We start from the raw sequence: 18,946 nt of genomic DNA, 5'->3' as shown, positions 1-18,946 counted from the left end.
ATATTCTTACGTCATTTGAATATTGCATAATGGCTGCTGGAATTAAAGTTGCATATACTGTTTACAAAAACAGTTTATATTAAGCTTGAGATTATATGATAAAGATATTATTACTCTCTATATATCTATCTATATAAAATTAAACTGGTGAAAATACACCACCCAATTTTCAGTTGATATTGTTGTCAAATGTGTGTACATTGTAGTTACTATGAAACGCACAATAACCCTAAACTTTATATACAGTTTGTGAATTATTTTTATTGTCTACAACAATACATCCAGTTGTACAGAATCAGTTAAATGTTGTTGGGTTTTTTTCACATATCCTTTTTACAACTACAAATCTTACAAGTGTATTTTCAATGGAGTTCAGTGCACATGTACATTATTTGCATTAAAATATTTCAAAAGTGGTTGATTAAAGGGACTGACTCTAGTTTCAGCCCATGAAAAGTAACACCAAGTTTAGGTAATCTGCAAACCTGTAACTCATTTGGATAAATTTACAATTGAGTGAAACACGAGTCTGTAACTTTGAAATGGTGAAATACCCTCTAAAACTCGACTCCATAACTGTTATCTCTCAGACGCACGTGCGTTTTTAAAAATATGAGAAATGCATTTTGTGATGTTAAAAGCACCAGGATGGCCACTTTGAATGTACGGAAATGGATAAACTAAACAATAAAATCTAAGTAAAGTATGATTTCAGTTATCAAAAATGGTTTTACTAGTAAAAAATATGCCTTAGTGTTTAAAAACTAGGGACAGTTGCCCTCCCCCCCTCAAAAAAAAAAAAAGTCCAGAAAAAATTACATATAAAAAATTAATCTTAACTGTTTAAGGAGTTTTAGACTATTAACTACTCAGTTCCCCATCCCCCCAAAACAAAAATTCCTAGCTATGACCATGGGTTTTATCTTTGTTTTTTTTACAAATCTTGTCAAGTGGATTTGACAAACAACAATGTTTCATGATTCAAAGAATTATAACTTCATGCATATACAAGTACAGCCGATCTATTTCAACCAGCAGGGTTTTTAAATTATGGTAGTCCAACATCTTGACTAGTCTTTTTTTTTAACCCTCGACATAGTAAAATTGACCATGCCCGATGACTAGTGTTAAAAAGTATAGTCGCAAAACCACAACAACAATTTTTGTTTACTAAATTTTTATGCGAATTCTAATTATCATTGGGCATTGAATTTGTGGATTTTATTTTTTGTATTTTGCCAGAATTGTTAAAAAAACAAGTAGTCGAGATATTTTGGGATTCCATCTCGTAATATTATATTTCCAATGCAACATCTGGGATTCATGGAAGCAAGGAATCATGCTAAATTCACAGCCTGATCTTCAATAAATTCATTCTTTGAAATTAATCTGTGTGGGACTGACGAACAATAACTATTCTTTGTAAAAAAAAAAAGTCAAGCCATTTTGTTGACATTGGTACCCATGGTTTCATTACTAGAGGCAGTTCACTGTAGGCTTAATGCAATTGGTCACCAGTCAGGTTGCATTCCATTAAATCAATTTTCATTGCTGATAATGTTAATATCTTCTAATACAACTTACCTAAACAATGTATTGACCTGCTTACATGTAAGTGTTATATATTAAATGTCATTTATCATAGTGATCATTAAGAGTTTTGAGATTTGCTTTTATTTTATTTCATTTCAACTTAAGTTTCGTGCTTATATCCAATAACGGTTCAAACATGCTGTCCAGGCACACACCTTGGCTATCTGGGCTGTCTGCCCAGGACAGTGGTTTGGTTGTTAGTGGTTAGTGAGAAAGAAAAGGGTGTAGTGGTCTTACACCTACCCATTGAGTTGTTAACACTCGGCCTGGGTGGGAGCCGGTACCGGGCCGCGAACTCTGTACCTACCAGCCTTAAGTCTGATGGCTTAACCACGGCACCACTGAGGGCGGTCTTTTACTTTAAATGTAATTACAGAAATAGGCTAATGGACACCAATGTCTAGTGAATTTTGAAAATAACTGGTCCAATGGCTAGTAGATTTTTAGAATATTCTAGAAACCCTGATATTTTATAAAAATTATTTAATTCAGTATTGAATAACCACAGCATGTAACCTTCCAAAGTATTTCAGATAACAATTTGTGTTGTCTCAGTCTGACCAATTTTGGACATTCTTCAAATTTCCATCATTCTATTGCTTGTGTTACAAGTGTGTTTCTTGTGATGTACAAGTTTGTTTCTTAAAATAAATATGTTTCCTATCATTATTGTTTGCATTTCTTTTCATTGGTTTTTGTAGCAGATTTAACCAAGCTGGTTTTATGTAGTAGTGTGGCTTGGCTGTATGTAATACCATTAACAGTAACCCTCGAATTTCACATCTGCAGTCGGCAGTGAAATCGCAAAAAGCTCTTCTAAAATTAATATTTGCAGTGACATTTTTATCGTTATTAAGTATATTTTCTTTGTTATTAATTGCAATAAATTACCGTGACAAGATGTTCTAAATTTCAAGGGTGTTACTGTTTAACAGTGTATATGAATCAGGAGTTATTCATAAGCGTCGGACGCAATCAAAGATGAGGGCATGGGGACACTGGCCCCCCAACTGAAGATGATGCATTAACATTCCAGTTGAAAATCAATATGTAACTGGCCCCCTAGTTGCTTTCATCTTCCAATGCCTATAAAGTGACATTCTGATTAAAGCCACTCACTACTGGGATTTTTATAGATAGTATGCAATATTTTCTGCTTCTATATTTTCACAATTAAGTCCCACATAAACATCGTTTTTATTAGTCCCCTACCGGTCCAACCGGAGCGGACTATACGTTTCATCTCCATCCTGTCTGTCTGTCTGTCTGTCCCACATGTTTTGTGGATTTTTTTGCAGAAGGCTTGATACTGAGCTGTGTATAGCTTTATCATGTACTATTACAGATCATGTTTAACTTTTATGGCAATTTACCCATTTGTGACAGTTATGGCCTTGGAACTTAAGTGATATGAAAATTTGTTTTGCAATACCAGAAAATATTGAGGTAAAATTTTGTATATAGCTTTATCCGTGTACTGTTACTGATCGAGTTTAACTTTCATGGTGATTTACCCACTTTTCACAGATGTTTGGCCCTCGAATTTAGGAGATACAAAAAATTGTTGGGTCAGGTAGGGGATGTGTATTTAGCAGTACTCTCAAAAATGCTTGTTACTAAATTGGCAAATTCTCTCTGTGCGTCTGCTTATCAGTGTATTTTTTCAATACGTTTTGTACGTACATCTGAAGGTAGGATCAGTGGCTTTAATTGCTGTCTTGCAGTTTTTACTATCAAGTAAAACCAAATGCAATGCAGTTCTTCCCTTGGGAGTACGATAGTTTTAGTACGGAAATTAATATTAAGGGTAGGCTACTGTTAAATTGTTAATATCGGTTATCTTTTTGCTGCCGTCCTACTGGAAGGCACTAAGTTTTGTCTCTTTCCTGCTCATCGATCCCAGTCGGTGGGCCAATTAGGCTATTTTTTGTTCCATCCAGTGCACCACGACTAGTATATCAAAGGCCGTGGTATGTGCTATCCTGTCTGGGATGGTGCATATAAAAGATTACTTGCTGCTAATCGAAAGGAGTAGCCCATGAAGTGGCGACAGCGGGTTTCCTCTCCTAATATCTGTGCGGTCCTTAACCATATGTCTCGCGCCACATAACCGTAAATAAATTGTGTTGAGTGCGTCATTAAATAAAACATTTCCTCCTGTCCAACCCATCCGTCTATCGTCTTTTTGTTTCACATATAGTTTTCCAGACTGTTCTTTTCGCATTTGCTTAAGATACTAAGCTGAAATTTTGTATACAGCTTTATCAAGTACACAGTTTGACTTTGAAGGAGATATACCTATTTTTAACAGTTATTGTCAGATGAAGTTCGAATTATGGGAATATATTCAAGGGCCGCAACTCTGTCAAACATGGAAATTATCCATGTTTGACGGATTTATACCCTTCGAACGTAGATACGAACTTTTGGTCGAGTAAGAAAAATGTATTGGGTTTAACCGGCCTCGGTGACGCAGTGGTTAAGCCACCAGACTACATGCTGGTGGGTACAGGTTCCGTAGCCCGATACCGGCCTCAACCCAAAGCGAGTTTATAACGACTCGGTGGGTAGGTGTAAGACCACTACACCCTCTTCTCTCTCACTAACAACTAACCCAGTGTCCTGGACAGACAGCCCAGATAGCTGAGGTGTGTGCCTAGGCAGCATGCTTGAACCTTAATTGGATATAAGCACGAAAATAACTTGAAATGAAAGTATTGGTTTAGCTGTACTGTCGGAATGCTGTTATACTGAACAATAAACTAAGTGCATGGATATCTTTATATCGCTCAAGGATTATATACATAAAACAAGTGATATATTTTATTCGACACTCAAATGCCACCTGTTATTTACTAACATTTAGTATTTATATGAAGAATCGGGCACGGCGGAATCAAATAGACATGGGGTGTGGGGTGTGGGTGACTGAGATTGACGGCGCACGGCAAAGTTTTTCGTGGGTAGGCTACCCCGTAAAATCTTGAAAACTAGATGTCCTGTATTCTACAAGTGAAATTCATCTCTGCCTTGAGGGTTACTACCAATAATATTTTTGATTAGGATTGCTGTCCCCCCCCCCTCCCCCGTGTCCTCTGCTCCGCCGTGCCTGAGAGTGTTTCACATGAAGTAGCAGGCACGGCGGGAGCAGGTAGACATTTGTGGGGCTGACTGAGATCGAGGAATTATTGATTGGTTTGTGCGTGAATGTCAAGTTGCATTTGCGTAACCGACAGGGTTAGGGTTAAACACTAATGTAAGAAATGTAGCGGGTTTCCTCTCTAAGACTATATAATCATGTCAAAATTATCAATCGTTTGACATTGAACAGCCGATGATTAATAAATCAATGTGCTCTAGTGGTGTCGTTAAACAAAACAAACTTTTTGCTACTGATGGTTACATGTAGCGGGTTTTCTCTATAAAACTATATTTCAAAATTATCAAGTGTTTGACGATCAATGTACTCTTGTAGATTCAGGTGCGGATCCAAAAGTGGGGTGCTGGGGTTTCGCACTCTCTCTCCGAAAAGCAAAGTGCTAAAAAAAAAAACCGAGTGTTTAGCAGATGACTACAATGTTTTTATTAGTAGTTAGTGAGGATTTATTAGTATTTATTGAGCTTGATTTAACTGTGTATGATTATCACATATAATATAATACATGTCTGTGTATTTTTCAACATGGTAGGCGGCCTTTTTGAGCGTTGCACTCCGTCCCTGATGTGTCTCGGGTTGCAACCCTCTCTAGAAAAATCCTGCATACGCCCGTGTGTCGTAATTTGAAGGTTAACACCCCAACCTGTTCCGACGCCATATAACCGTAAACAAAATGTGCTGAGTGCGTCTTAACCATGATTTAAGATGTTAAATCTCACGTCCTTAAACATTTTTACACAAGAAAAATAATAAAGCGAAACGTCGTGTCCGTAACGGTGTCGTCTCATTTGGTCGAATTCCCAATTGGTCGAAATGCCACTTGGTCGAAAAATAAGTACTCGTCTGTTATATAACCACTACCTGATTATCTGTGTATGTAATGAACATGACAACCACATGAAGTTGCAGTGATTGTGATATTGTGAATGTTTTAACATTTTTAGATGGAGACCTTCTTTTTTAATTATTTACAGACATTCACTACATGGATTATTTCGATATTTGTCACATTTGCATACTTTATGCGTTAAGCGATATCTATACCATCTATACAATAATAATCGGTTTCCAAATAATCTGGAACAGTTCATTATAATGACTGAGGTAACAACATGCATGTCAGTAAGACCACTGAACCATATCTATTGTTGTTTTAGCAGTTCGACCAAATGGGAGTAAGCCGTCCGTAACCGACGCGGATCTAGGAATTTATAATAGAAGGGGCCCAATATTGTTTTTAATTGCCCACAACAATGGTCGTTTTTTATATTTCCAAAACTCTTTTACTTTTCTTTCTACTTTAATCCAAACCGAAATTATTTAAAAAACAACAAAACAAAACAAACAGTTCTACTGGAGGATGGGACGGACTATAACAATATATCTATATTAAAAAAAGTTGATCAGGAAAACATAACATAAATGTCATTTGTGAAAACTATTGCGACCAGAGGCTTTAAAATATATCTAGTAAATAGTAAAACAATCGTTTCACGGTGATGGTGGTGGTTGACGGACCTTGACCTACAAGCGACCACCTACAACGACGTTGCCTTGGATTTGATCAGGCACCTGCAGCCCCTAGTCCCCAGCTTTAGGGTGAATCTCACGCCTGGGAACATTTACGGGTTGACAGCTATGCCCTCTCTCACTCCCCTGCTATCATCTAAACATTATCAATATTCGAGTTTGATGTAGTTTTGAGTTTATAAAATATTTCAGCTTTTATTTTTGATTGAACATCACATCCCCACGGGCGTAGGAAGGTGCCAACAAGTGTGTGTGTGGGGGGGGGGGGGGGGGGGGGAGGCGCACATAAAAGATCCCTTGCTGCTAATCGGAAAGAGTAGCCCATGTAGTGGCGACAGCGGTTTTCCTCTCAAAATCTGTGTGGTCCTTAACTATATGTCTGACGCCATATAACCGTAAATAAAATGTGTTGAGTGAGTCGTTAAATAAAACATTTCTTTCTTTCTTTCTCTCTTATTTATTCACTCTCTTCCTCTCTCACTTCACTGTCTCCTCAAACACTTTGTTCATGCTTTGAGAGAGAGAGAGAGAGAGAGAGAGAGAGAGAGAGAGAGAGAGAGAGAGAGAGAGAGAGAGAGAGAGACACCACACACACACACAGACAGACAGACAGACAGACAGAGACAGACACGGAGAAAAAACCCACACACATAGGGAGAGAGAGAGAGAGAGAGAGAGAGAGAGAGAGACAGAGAGACAGAGAGACATACACGGAGAAAAACCCCACACACACATAGGGCGAGAGAGAGAGAGAGAGAGAGAGAGAGAGAGAGAGAGAGAGAGAGACACACACACACACACACAGACAGACACATACACGGAGAAAAACCCACACACACATAGGGAGATAGACAGAAAGAGAGAGAGAGACAGAGAGAGAGAGAGAGAGAGAGAGAGAGAGAGAGAGAGCCAGACACGGAGAAAACCCCACACACACATAGGGAGATAGACAGAGAGAGAGAGAGAGAGAGAGAGAGAGAGAGAGAGAGAGAGAGAGAGAGAGAGAGAGAGAGAAGAGAGAAAGAGAGAGAGACAGAGACAGACACGGAGAAAAAACACACACATAGGGAGAGAGAGAGAGAGACACAGAGAGACAGACAGACAGAGACAGACACGGAGAAAAAACAGAGAGAGAGAGAGAGAGAGAGCGAGAGACACGGAGAAAAACACACACATAGGGAGACAGACAGACAGACAGAGAGAGAGACAGACAGACAGACAGACAGACAGAATCCAAGTACTAGCACTCGCAATACAACTCAGGGTCTTTTGTATACATCCAGGATTACCAAACCTTGCAGGCGGGTGTGCAAGAGGAGGGTTTCGGGGGTCGAAACTTCTCCATGCTCAAGAAAATTATCTTTTTTCTCAATATGGTTTCCTATGGAGTTATGAACTTCGGTCGCCACAGGCTAGACCCCCTGCTGAAATTCCTGCACACGCGCCTTCCTGGCCGGTTAAGTGAACCTAGCACGGCGAAGTCTGGATTACAATTAAAATATTGTTTTGTTTAACGACACCACTAGAACACATTGATTAATTAATCATCAGCTATTGAAAGTTAAAGTTTGTTTTGTTTAACGACACCACTAGAGCACACTGATTAATGAATCATCGGCTAGTGGATAGCAAACATTTGGTAATTCTGACACGAAGTCTTAAGAGGACACCTCGACATTTTTCCTTTAGCTGCAAGGAATATTTTATATGCATGTTCCCACAGACAGGTCAGCACATACCAGGGCCTCTGATACACCAGTCGTGAAGCAAAGGTTAGGACGAGGAAAACAATTACTTCGCCGAGGAGGTTCGATACTAGGACCTGAGCACTTAAAGCGAGCGCTCTGCCGACTGGGCCAATCCCGCACGTACACAGGATTATGATCACTAACACAAATACGCGACTTGTACCTGATCACTGCAACCAAACAACTGATGTATAAAATTCAAAACATATTACCGGTATACGAAACAACTCCTGATCGATTCGGAATGACATGCAAAGGGACATAACTTGTCACTGATGCTTACCTTCCATGTTTATTATCAACAGTTTCGTATAAAGAACAGCTTTACTTAACACGACACGTGTGTACGTGCGTATTGATTTTTATATATGCTTTTTGTCCAGAACAAATTTAATGAACCGGCTAGCTGTATATTGTCCGTATGTCTGACGCGTTTTTACGAAATCAGAACAAATGATGTTCAGGTGCAGAATTTCAATAACTTAGGACTGTTTTACGCAGAGCAGACATATTTGCTGAATAACGATCAACATAAGCGGTATTGCTGTTTTAATATTGGGCTTAAGACATGGCGTACTTACAAAATGTTGGGGTCAAAAAACCGGACTGGGCATTGCTGAAAACCTAAAGCACGGTTACAGTACACGGCACTACAAACATACATTCGTGTGTCTGTTAGAGCGGGATTTAGCTCAATCAGCTGCGGGCTCGGATTCATTCAACTGACTGTTTTTTTCTCGTTCCAACCAGTGCATCACAACAGGACAAAGGCCGTGGTATGTGCTTTCCTGTCTGTGGGAAAGTGCATATAAAAGATCCCTTGCTGTATTAGGAAAAATGTAGCGGGTTTCCTTTGATGACTACGTGTCAGAATTACCAAATGTCTTCTGTAACGACAACACTAGAGCACATTGATTTATTACCCATCGGCTATTGGAAGGAAGGAAATGTTTTATTTAACGACGCACTCAACATATTTTATTTTCGGTTATATGGCGTCAGACATATGGCTAAGGACCACACAGATATTGAGATAGGAAACCCGCTGTCGCCACTTCATGGGCTACTCTTTTTCGAGTAGCAGCAAGGGAACTTTTATATGCACCATACCACAGACAGGGTAGTACATACCACAGCCTTTGATATGCCAGTTGTGGTGCACTGGCTGGAACGAGAAATTGCCGAATGGACCCACAGACTGGGATCGATCCCAGACCGAACACGCATCGAGCGAGCGCTTTACCACTGGGCTGTCCCACCCCGTCATCGGCTATTGTATGTCAGACATTTGGTAATTATGTCATATAGTCTTAGAGAGGAAACCCACTAAAAAAAATTCATAAGTAGCAAGGGGTATTTTATATGCACTATCCCACAGGATAGCATATACCACGGCCTTTGATATACCAGTCGTGGTGCATTGGCTGGAACGAGAAATGGCCCAATGGGCCCATCGACGGGGATCGATCCTAGACCGACCGCACATCAAGTGAACGCTTTACCACTGGGCTACGTCCCTTCCCATAGCGTCGTCAAAGATCGGCTCTCCTTAAGCACCGACATAGATATTTATGACTGCACAACCTAGTGTCTTTGTGATAACATCTTTTGGAATCAGACTAGAAGAGAGATAACCGTATTGGATATGCAGCTCAGTCCGTAATCTAGCCGGCGAAATCAGCGTTTTATTCGTCGAAAGTCCGCTCAAGTCGCCGAGTTATTACCAGCAGTGAGATGTCTCCGTCGCTGTACTGTTTTGGACCTACCGATTATCTATGCAAAGGTATCTGCAAGATCGGTTATTTTGTAGTTAATTATCACAAATAAATGTAACAATAGCGAAATATTGCACTTGTAACTACGATATAACATTTTGGACAATGCATGATAGGTATTTGATTGGGATCATGAGAGTGAGTTTTAACGGGTCTTTGGGAAAATATAAGATTAGTACTCCGATTCCGGGACAAACTGCACTATTAACTGAATTCTGTGCCCAGGACAGCGTGTTTGAAACTTAGTTGAATATAAGCGATAAATAAACTTTAATATGAAAGAAAGAAAAATAACAATAACAAAAAAACACAAAAACCCCAACAACAACAAAAAACGTTAAAAAAAAAGAAAGAAAGAAAAGAAAGAAAGAAAAGAAAGAAAGAAAAAAGAACACCTTGAGGCTGCATATTTATTTTGTAACACGAACTGGCATAAACTATTTTCTCACGTTGCTCTTGTCTGGTTGAGACACGAAGACACTTGACAAAAAGTTAGTTTTCTTTAACGACACATTGATTTATTAATCATCGCCTATTGGATGTCAAACATATGGTCATTTTGACACAATCATAGAGAAGAAACCCGCTACATTTTTTTTCAATAGTAGCAAAGGATCTTTTATATGCACCATCCCACAGACAGGATAGCACATACCACGGCCTTTGATATACCAGTCGTGGTGCACTGGCTAGAACAAGAAACAGCGTAATGGGCCCCCCGACGGGGGTCGATCCCAAACCGACCGCGCATCAAACGAGCACCGAAAACATTTGAAGACATATTCCTTCAAAACGCCCCTCCCAAAACAAACCTCCATTTTCCTGTGATTTCTTCATTTCTAGCATTTTTGGATAATTTTTGGCAATTATAAAAAAAACAAAAAACAAAAAAACAACAAAACAAAAAACAAAAAACAAAAAACAAAAAAAACAGGAGGAAATTAAAATGTAATATTTTAAACATTTTCCTGATCAATATGAGACACAGCCCTTCCATTCATTCACTGCACCTGTTCGCCATCCGTGCACTCCAGGAGACCAGCGGAAGTAATAATCATGAGGATACAGGTAACACACAGGTGTGAAACCCGAGAGAGAGGAAAAACAATATGAATCGAGGGATGCATCCATGAATTTCAAAGAATAACCTGATTCGTCTCGTTGACAGACGGACTCACACATTGGGTAATATTCGCGCAAGTTAATGCGCATTAGACTTAATCGATGATCACGCGTCCGGAAAAAAAGTTACGGAGATAATCGACCATTGCCGAATAACGTGGTGCGGATGTTTGTGTGTAAATCAATCAAATACACAAATATGCATATAATGTTTAAACATAATATACACACGTATAGTATTGAGTTTAATGGCACATGTGCAGAAACTGTGCCGGCCGGGGAGCTCTAGACACTGTCAAGCAAATATTGTAGGGGAGGGGGGAGTGGTGGTTCTGGTCATGCACCATAATATAAATATAACATTATTAATATGAAAAGAAAGTTTGCTTGGTATAGGGGTTCTACTTCTGTGAAAACCTCCTGCACACACCCTTAAGAATAAGAAAGAAGGAACATATTTTATTTAACGACGCACTCAACACATTCTGAGAGATCTTGATCCAACCATATACACTTTCACCTGGACAAATCACACCAAGCATGCATTTTTCGAGATTTGTATTTCTTATAGACCTGTTAATTTCTGCACTCGTATAAACGGATCCTGCTATACACCACTGCCAGAGATTGTTGGTTCAGCTTCAGCACCGGTGGTGACGTCATTGCCCCGTAATTCAATCCCTGTGCTAAATATATAGAGCTCGGCTAATTTCGTGCATCGACCGCCATCCCCGTGCACTTCGCTTGAATTTGATTACCTGCCGATTTACGTATTTAATTACCTACACCACTCATTGTTGGACCGACCGGTGGTGACAGGATGATCCGTAATTCAATCCCTGTGATTTAGAGCTCGGTCACGTTGTCGCCACTGCCCGCTTGAATTTGATTACTGGCAACGATCGAAGACCTCAGACCGGATTACAGGATGATCCTACCCGATTTAACCTTTACACTGGCAACGATTGATTCAAGTCTTTGAAGTTTGTAAACGCAGGCTGGAAAAAACACGAAGCTTTTGGAGATAGTAGTTGTGGGTTTTTTCAGTCATAAGAAATTGTTTTTAATGGAATTAATGACCCCAATGAGTACTCGTAGATTTCTGTGCTAACGACTCTTACGTATCAAATGATATTTTACTAGTATAATGTAGAAGTATATCAAATAATATCTCACCGGGTGAAAAAGTTAGAAGTCCACATAAGTCCTTTAATGGATCAGTTATACTATACCATTTCTAGCAGGTATAAATGTGATAGGACTCGTGTAACTTAATTTGAACCAGGCACTTGTGCAGGAATTTATGCAGGATGTCATGATCAGCCGCAAAATATATGCCAAAACATAAAATTCACTTCAGCTGGATGGGTTTTGACCCCTGAACCAAGCCTTTAACTGGTGCAAGGTCCTATTAAACACAAAGGCCTATACAGGTTTTCGTTAAACGTTATGTCTTAAACAAACAGCTTAATCCCACATTTGTTTTCTAATTTATTTTAAGGGTGATGGTTTATAGTGTTTATATCCATGACTGGTGTATTATAACTACTAGAAATCACCGATTGTCGGGGTGTTTTTTTGTTTTTGTTTTCAAATATAAATTTTTTAATCGATAATAGGTAATACATAAGATATTAAACTGGCTACCAATTCGAACCACGTTTATCCTCCTCGTGAAATAATGTTCATTGATACTTGCTAAATCTCGAATTTTGTTTAAATTGTTTCAGTCAAGACATACATGATAAGAAATGGAAGCTCGTTTTATCTCCTATAACAGTCAATTACCAGTCACGAGGTATTTATTATATTTGTTACATTGTTAATACACTGTACAACATCATTTTGTTTGATGACTTCTATAATAAATATTCTGGCTATTTAATTAAAGATTCTGCCATTTGTAGCCATTGTAATATGCTTTTGTCTAACAGAGCATTTTCATCTATTAAAATTACATATTAAACGTATTGCCTTGTTTACAAAAATGAATGAATGAATGAATGAATGAATGTTTAACGACACCCCAGCACTACAAATACATCGGCTATTGTATGTCAGACTGTGGTAAATGCAAACAGTAAGTGATGATCAACATCAATACAAAATTCAACAGTTAAATTAAAACACAGTGTAAAGAACTGTGCAAAAAAATATCACAGATAGATAAAATAAAAATTTAGAGTAAAAGTCAGTATCGCGTAAAAATTGTAATACAAATTCTAGATGGAATCGAAATGATTCCATCACACTTGTTTACAATTTCAACGTCTTTATATTCATTGTGTTGCTGGGTGATCTAATGTTTGTAGTAGCCAAAATGGATTTTACCTCCCAGTAGTGTTATACGTAGGCCTAAGAAACATATATATTAGGAAATGCAAGGACATTTGCACTATTACAGGGATTACAACGATATTATATAGACATCGGATATACATAGGCAGATATTCTAAACACTAGAACATATTTAATATGTAATTGTATTCATTAAACGATCGTAACAGTTACACACAACCCAGGACAGTCTCTTTGTATGCCTTTTATTTAATTGTGAATCATATATAAATTACAACATTATTCATCATTTAATACTAGTATATATACAAATATATATATATATATACATTTGTATATATATATATATATATATATATATATATATATATATATATATATATATATATATATATAGATAGATAGATAGACATATATGCCGATAGATAGATATAGATAGACATATATGCCGATAGATAGATAGATAGATAGATATACATATATGCCGATAGATAGATAGATAGATAGATAGATAGATAGATAGACATATATGCCGATAGATAGATAGATAGATAGATAGATAGACATATATGCCGATAGATAGATAGATAGATAGATAGATAGATAGACATATATGCCGATAGATAGATAGATAGATAGACATATATGCCGATAGATAGATAGATAGATAGATAGATAGATAGACATATATGCCGATAGATAGATAGATAGATAGATAGATAGATAGATAGACATATATGCCGATAGATAGATAGATAGATAGATAGATAGACATATATGCCGATAGATAGATAGATAGATAGATAGATAGACATATATGCCGATAGATAAATAGATAGATAGATAGACATATATGCCGATAGATAGATAGATAGATAGATAGACATATATGCCGATAGATAGATAGATAGATAGATAGACATATATGCCGATAGATAGATAGATAGATAGATAGATAGATAGATAGCTAGACATATATGCCGATAGATAGATAGATAGATAGATAGCTAGTAGTGATGTTTCAGTGATTGATTATAATCGAAAATTGATCGGATTGGCTCTACCGATGCGATGATCGATTGTAAAAATCAATAATCGATTGTGTGGGGAAATGTTAAACTGTAACTGTTCCTCCAGGTTAGATGATAAAATTGATGGAAATATACAGTGGTTTTGGGTTTGTTTTCATGTGTACATAAAGAAACATTATATTAAATAGTTAATATAGCTACAGTTAGCCATTTGCACGGTACACTCTGCAATAAGTACATGGTCCTTATAATTCAAAGCTTCTTATGGTAATGGACGGTACACTCTGCAATAAGTACATGGTCCTTATAATTCAAAGCTTCTTATGGTAATGGACGGTACACTCTGCAATAAGTACATGGTGCTTATAATTCAAAGCTTCTTATGGTAATGGAATTTTAACTGATTGTGTGATCGAAAGTTGATCGGTTGGTGCCAACCAATTGTGACCGATGATCGATGATGAAATCCCAACCGATTCCCATCACTAATATATACTCTTCAAAAAAAGAAACGCAAAAGGGTACAAATGGGTTATAACTCCGATTTTATGTTTCCTACCGGTTGATGCTTTGTGAATATAAGGTCATTGCATGTCCCAAACACATTCCCACGGATACATTCGATAAAACGCAGCTACTGTACAATAAAGTTCCAAAATGTGAATATTCGCAAAAACGCAGCCACGTGCAAACCATGTCACCACTGCACGTGCGTTGTCTGCACGTGCAACATGAACACCGACAGTATAAAAGTGCAGGGTGTTCGCTTGCCTGGCCTCTGTATCTGGCCGACAGTTGACAATCCAGGACATGCCACGTCTCAGTGAACCGCAGAGAAACAATGCCATCGGCCGACTAGACGCAGGCGAATCCAGAACGGCCGTTGCCAGGGCATTCCATGTGTCCCCAAGCACCATCTCCAGACTGTGGGACCGTTACCAGCAACATGGGTCAACACGTGACCTCCCTAGATCCGGTCGACCACGGGTCACTACCCCCGGGCAGGACCGCTACATCCGGGTACGCCACCTTCGGGAACGATTGACTACTGCCACCTCCACAGCCGCAGCAATACCAGGTTTGCGCAGGATATCCGACAAGACCGTACGCAACCGCCTACGTGAGGTAGGAATTCGTGCCAGACGTCCAGTTCGAGGTGTCATCTTAACACCACAACACCGTCGACTCCGACTGCAGTGGTGCCAGATTCATCGACAATGGCCTCAACTGCGATGGAGACAGGTGTGGTTCAGTGACGAGTCCCGATTTCTGCTCCGACGTCATGATGGAAGATGTCGCGTGTATAGGCGTCGTGGTGAACGTTATGCGGCAAACTGCGTGCAGGAAGTGGACAGATTCGGCGGGGGGTAGTGTCATGGTGTGGGCAGCCATCTCACACACTGGCAGAACTGACCTGGTCCACGTGCAGGGCAACCTGAATGCACAGGGCTACATTGACCAGATCCTCCGGCCACACATCGTTCCAGTTATGGCCAACGCCAACGCAGTGTTCCAACATGACAACGCCAGCCTCACACAGCACGTCTCACAACGGCTTTCCTACAGAACAACAACATTAATGTCCTTCCTTGGCCATCGATATCACCGGATTTGAACCCAATTGAGCATCTATGGGACGAGTTGGACCGACGCCTCCGACAGCGACAACCACAGCCCCAGACCCTGCCCGAGCTGGCAGCAGCCTTGCAGGCCGAGTGGGCCACCATCCCCCGGGACGTCATCCGTACTCTGGTTGCTTCAATGGGCAGGCGGTGCCAGGCAGTTGTCAACACACGCGGAGGCCACACCCGGTATTGACTCCAGATGACCTTGACCTTGGTGGTGTGTCCTATCACTTACTCACAATGGACTAGAGTGAATTGTGAACAATCCTCCAACATTTGGTAATTATCGGACTCACCATTCAATAATTAAATCAATTCTCCAAATGTTACGACAATGTGGTTTTGCGTTTCTTCTTTTGAAGAGTATATATAGATAGATAGATAGAGAGGTAGAGAGGTAGAGAGATACATAGAGAGATACATATGATAACATATATTGGTAGGTAGAAAGATTAGATAGGACAATATAGATATTACATTGTAGACGTATTGTAGATATAGATATAGATAGATATATATTTACAAAGATATCACTATTACATTTTTAGCAATTTCATATAATAAATAAGTCAACTGTGAAACATGTCTTCATTGTGAAGTTCATGCGTCAAATCATCAACGTAGTAAGTACTAAATAACAAAACTATACAAATAAGAACAAAAAAATTATGCGAAATGCGTGACTTGGTATTAACTTGGATTTCGGTAAAACCTGTGAAATATGTCGATGGTAAATACCGTCCTGGTCATTTGATCCCACGTTGGCTGTAATTTGATTTGGGGTCGTGCCAAGGGTGACGAGAGAACGTGACATGAAACGGGACGGTTTATCGTCTGACACGAACGTCTTGGCGTAACTCTCGAACTGACGTCATTTGCGTGTTTGGCGGCGACCGAAGACCTGCGCAGAAGCTCATTTTTGGCGGGTTTTCCGTCAAACATGTGACGTATGGTTTACAGTCAGTAATATAATTGCACAACCCGTGCCAAGTGTGCTGCACACAGGGAACACGTACTTATTGAAATACAAATATGGAGATAATTCTCACTTTAGTTTCTCATTTCAATGGTTTAATAACGAAAACAAACTCGGTTTGTGTTAGATGAAAATCATTTAAGTGAAGTCTGTTTTGTAAAGCTTTGGTCTATAGTAAGCCGGAGAGATTATTCCTATCGAATGACGGCTAGCTAAAATGGCTGGGACTATATGTATGCTGTCTTGCTATGTTTAAACCTTTTGAATTGTAGACATTTTCGAACGCACATACATGCACCCCCCCCCCCCCCCCCCCCACCTCCCCCCACACACATACACACACACGCACCCACGCACACACATATATAAACACACCAAATAAAGTGCGTTTTGTTTAACAACACTACTAGAGCACATTCCGCTATTGAATGTCAAACATATGGTAATTCTGACACGTAATCATCAAAGAAAACCCGCTACATTTTTCCTAATGCTGCAAGGGATCTTTTATATGTACTTTCCCATAGACAGGAAAGCACATACCACCGCCTTTGACCAGTTGTGGTGCACTGGTTAGAATGAAAAAAACACAAAAACAACCCACAATCAGTTGAATGGATACAGCGAGGTGATTCGATCCTGCGACGAAAGTACTTCAAGCGAGCACTCTACTGAGCTAAATCTTGCTTCCACACAATGTGTGGAAAACGATCTTCCTACACGTACGGTTTGTATCCTTCAATCCAAATAACCCTATCTTCGCAAGTCAAGGTACCATTCCGTATAACTACTGCTGCGTATGGTTTGTATCCTTCAATCCAAATAACCCTATCTTCGCAAGTCAAGGTACCATTCCGTATAACTACTGCTGCGTATGGTTTGTATCCTTCAATCCAAATAACCCTATCTTCGCAAGTCAAGGTACCATTCCGTATAACTACTGCTGCGTATGGTTTGTATCCTTCAATCCAAATAACCCTATCTTCGCAAGTCAAGGTACCATTCCGTATAACTACTGCTGCGTATGGTTTGTATCCTTCAATCCAAATAACCCTATCTTCGCAAGTCAAGGTACCATTCCGTATAACTACTGCTGCGTATGGTTTGTATCCTTCAACCCAAATAACCCTATCTTCGCAAGTCAAGGTATCATTCCGTATAACTACTGCACTTGGTATTGCAGTAGTCTTACAGAATGGTACCTTTGTTTGCGTAGATGAAGTAAAACTAGCGTTGTACCTTTAACAAAAGCAATCATACAGCCAAAACCTAACCTTGTGTTTCGTTCTAAAACATTTTGCCCGAAACCTTAGTGGTATAGGGGCATGTTGAAAGGGTACACACACACTCTCTCTCTCTCTCTCTCTCTCGCTCTCTCTCTCTCTCTCTCTCTCTCTCTCTCTCTCTCTCTCTCTCTCTCTCTCTCTCTCTCTCTCTCTCTCTCTCTCTCTCTCTAAAACATTAAACACGAAAGAAACTCATAAACATTTATGTTTAACATTTTCAGCAAATGCCAAGTGAACGATACATATTAATAAAGTGCGTAAATCGGCTTCGTTTATGATTTCTGTACTTTGGAAATACAGATTAAATTATTCGCCCGGTATTAGAATATGAGTCGGAAATGCGAGATGTGTGTTCTTTAGTCGACGAAGACTACTGAAACAGTACAATTAGAAGCCGGTAGATTCACTACTAGTTTTGCTAAATTTTCATCTAGAAAGTCTTTATACTACGAAACTGGATTACAACACTTTTTTAGAGGCGTAAATTCAAAAAACTGTAAATGATTAAATAATATATGGAATTGATTTAAATTTTTAAACATTTATTTATATATAGTCATTACGTAATTTCTTTCTTTCTTTCTTTTTCTCCTTCCTTCCTTCTTTCTTTCTCTCTTTCATTAATATTTATTTCCGTTCATATTTAAATTGCATAAACATATTACTGTCGTAACATGTATGTATTATGGTTAAGGCCTAGTAAGTTTTTTAACTTGTACCTATCCATTAAAAAAAAAATAAAGCAATAAAATATGTTTCAAATCACATTCATGTAAAATATCTAAAACACTTAACCACAATACTA

The 18,946-nt window shown here is 38.9% G+C and overlaps 1 protein-coding gene across 1 annotated transcript in view; it reads right to left on the bottom strand.

The window, feature by feature from the left end:
* Nucleotides 1–8,264, bottom strand: part of LOC121376812 — a 41,319-nt gene extending 33,055 nt beyond the window's left edge. Inside the window, exon 1 of the mRNA XM_041504585.1 lies at nt 8,241–8,264. The gene's annotated coding sequence lies outside the window, so the exon portion shown is untranslated. The remainder of the gene's footprint in view (nt 1–8,240) is intronic.
* Between the last annotated feature and the right edge of the window lie 10,682 nt (nt 8,265–18,946).

This window comes from Gigantopelta aegis, chromosome 7 (assembly GCF_016097555.1).
Source record: "Gigantopelta aegis isolate Gae_Host chromosome 7, Gae_host_genome, whole genome shotgun sequence".
Classification (NCBI taxonomy): Eukaryota; Metazoa; Mollusca; class Gastropoda; order Neomphalida; family Peltospiridae; genus Gigantopelta; species Gigantopelta aegis.
The sequence above is the reverse complement of the archived record's forward strand: the minus strand, read 5'-3'. Positions and strand labels throughout refer to the sequence as shown.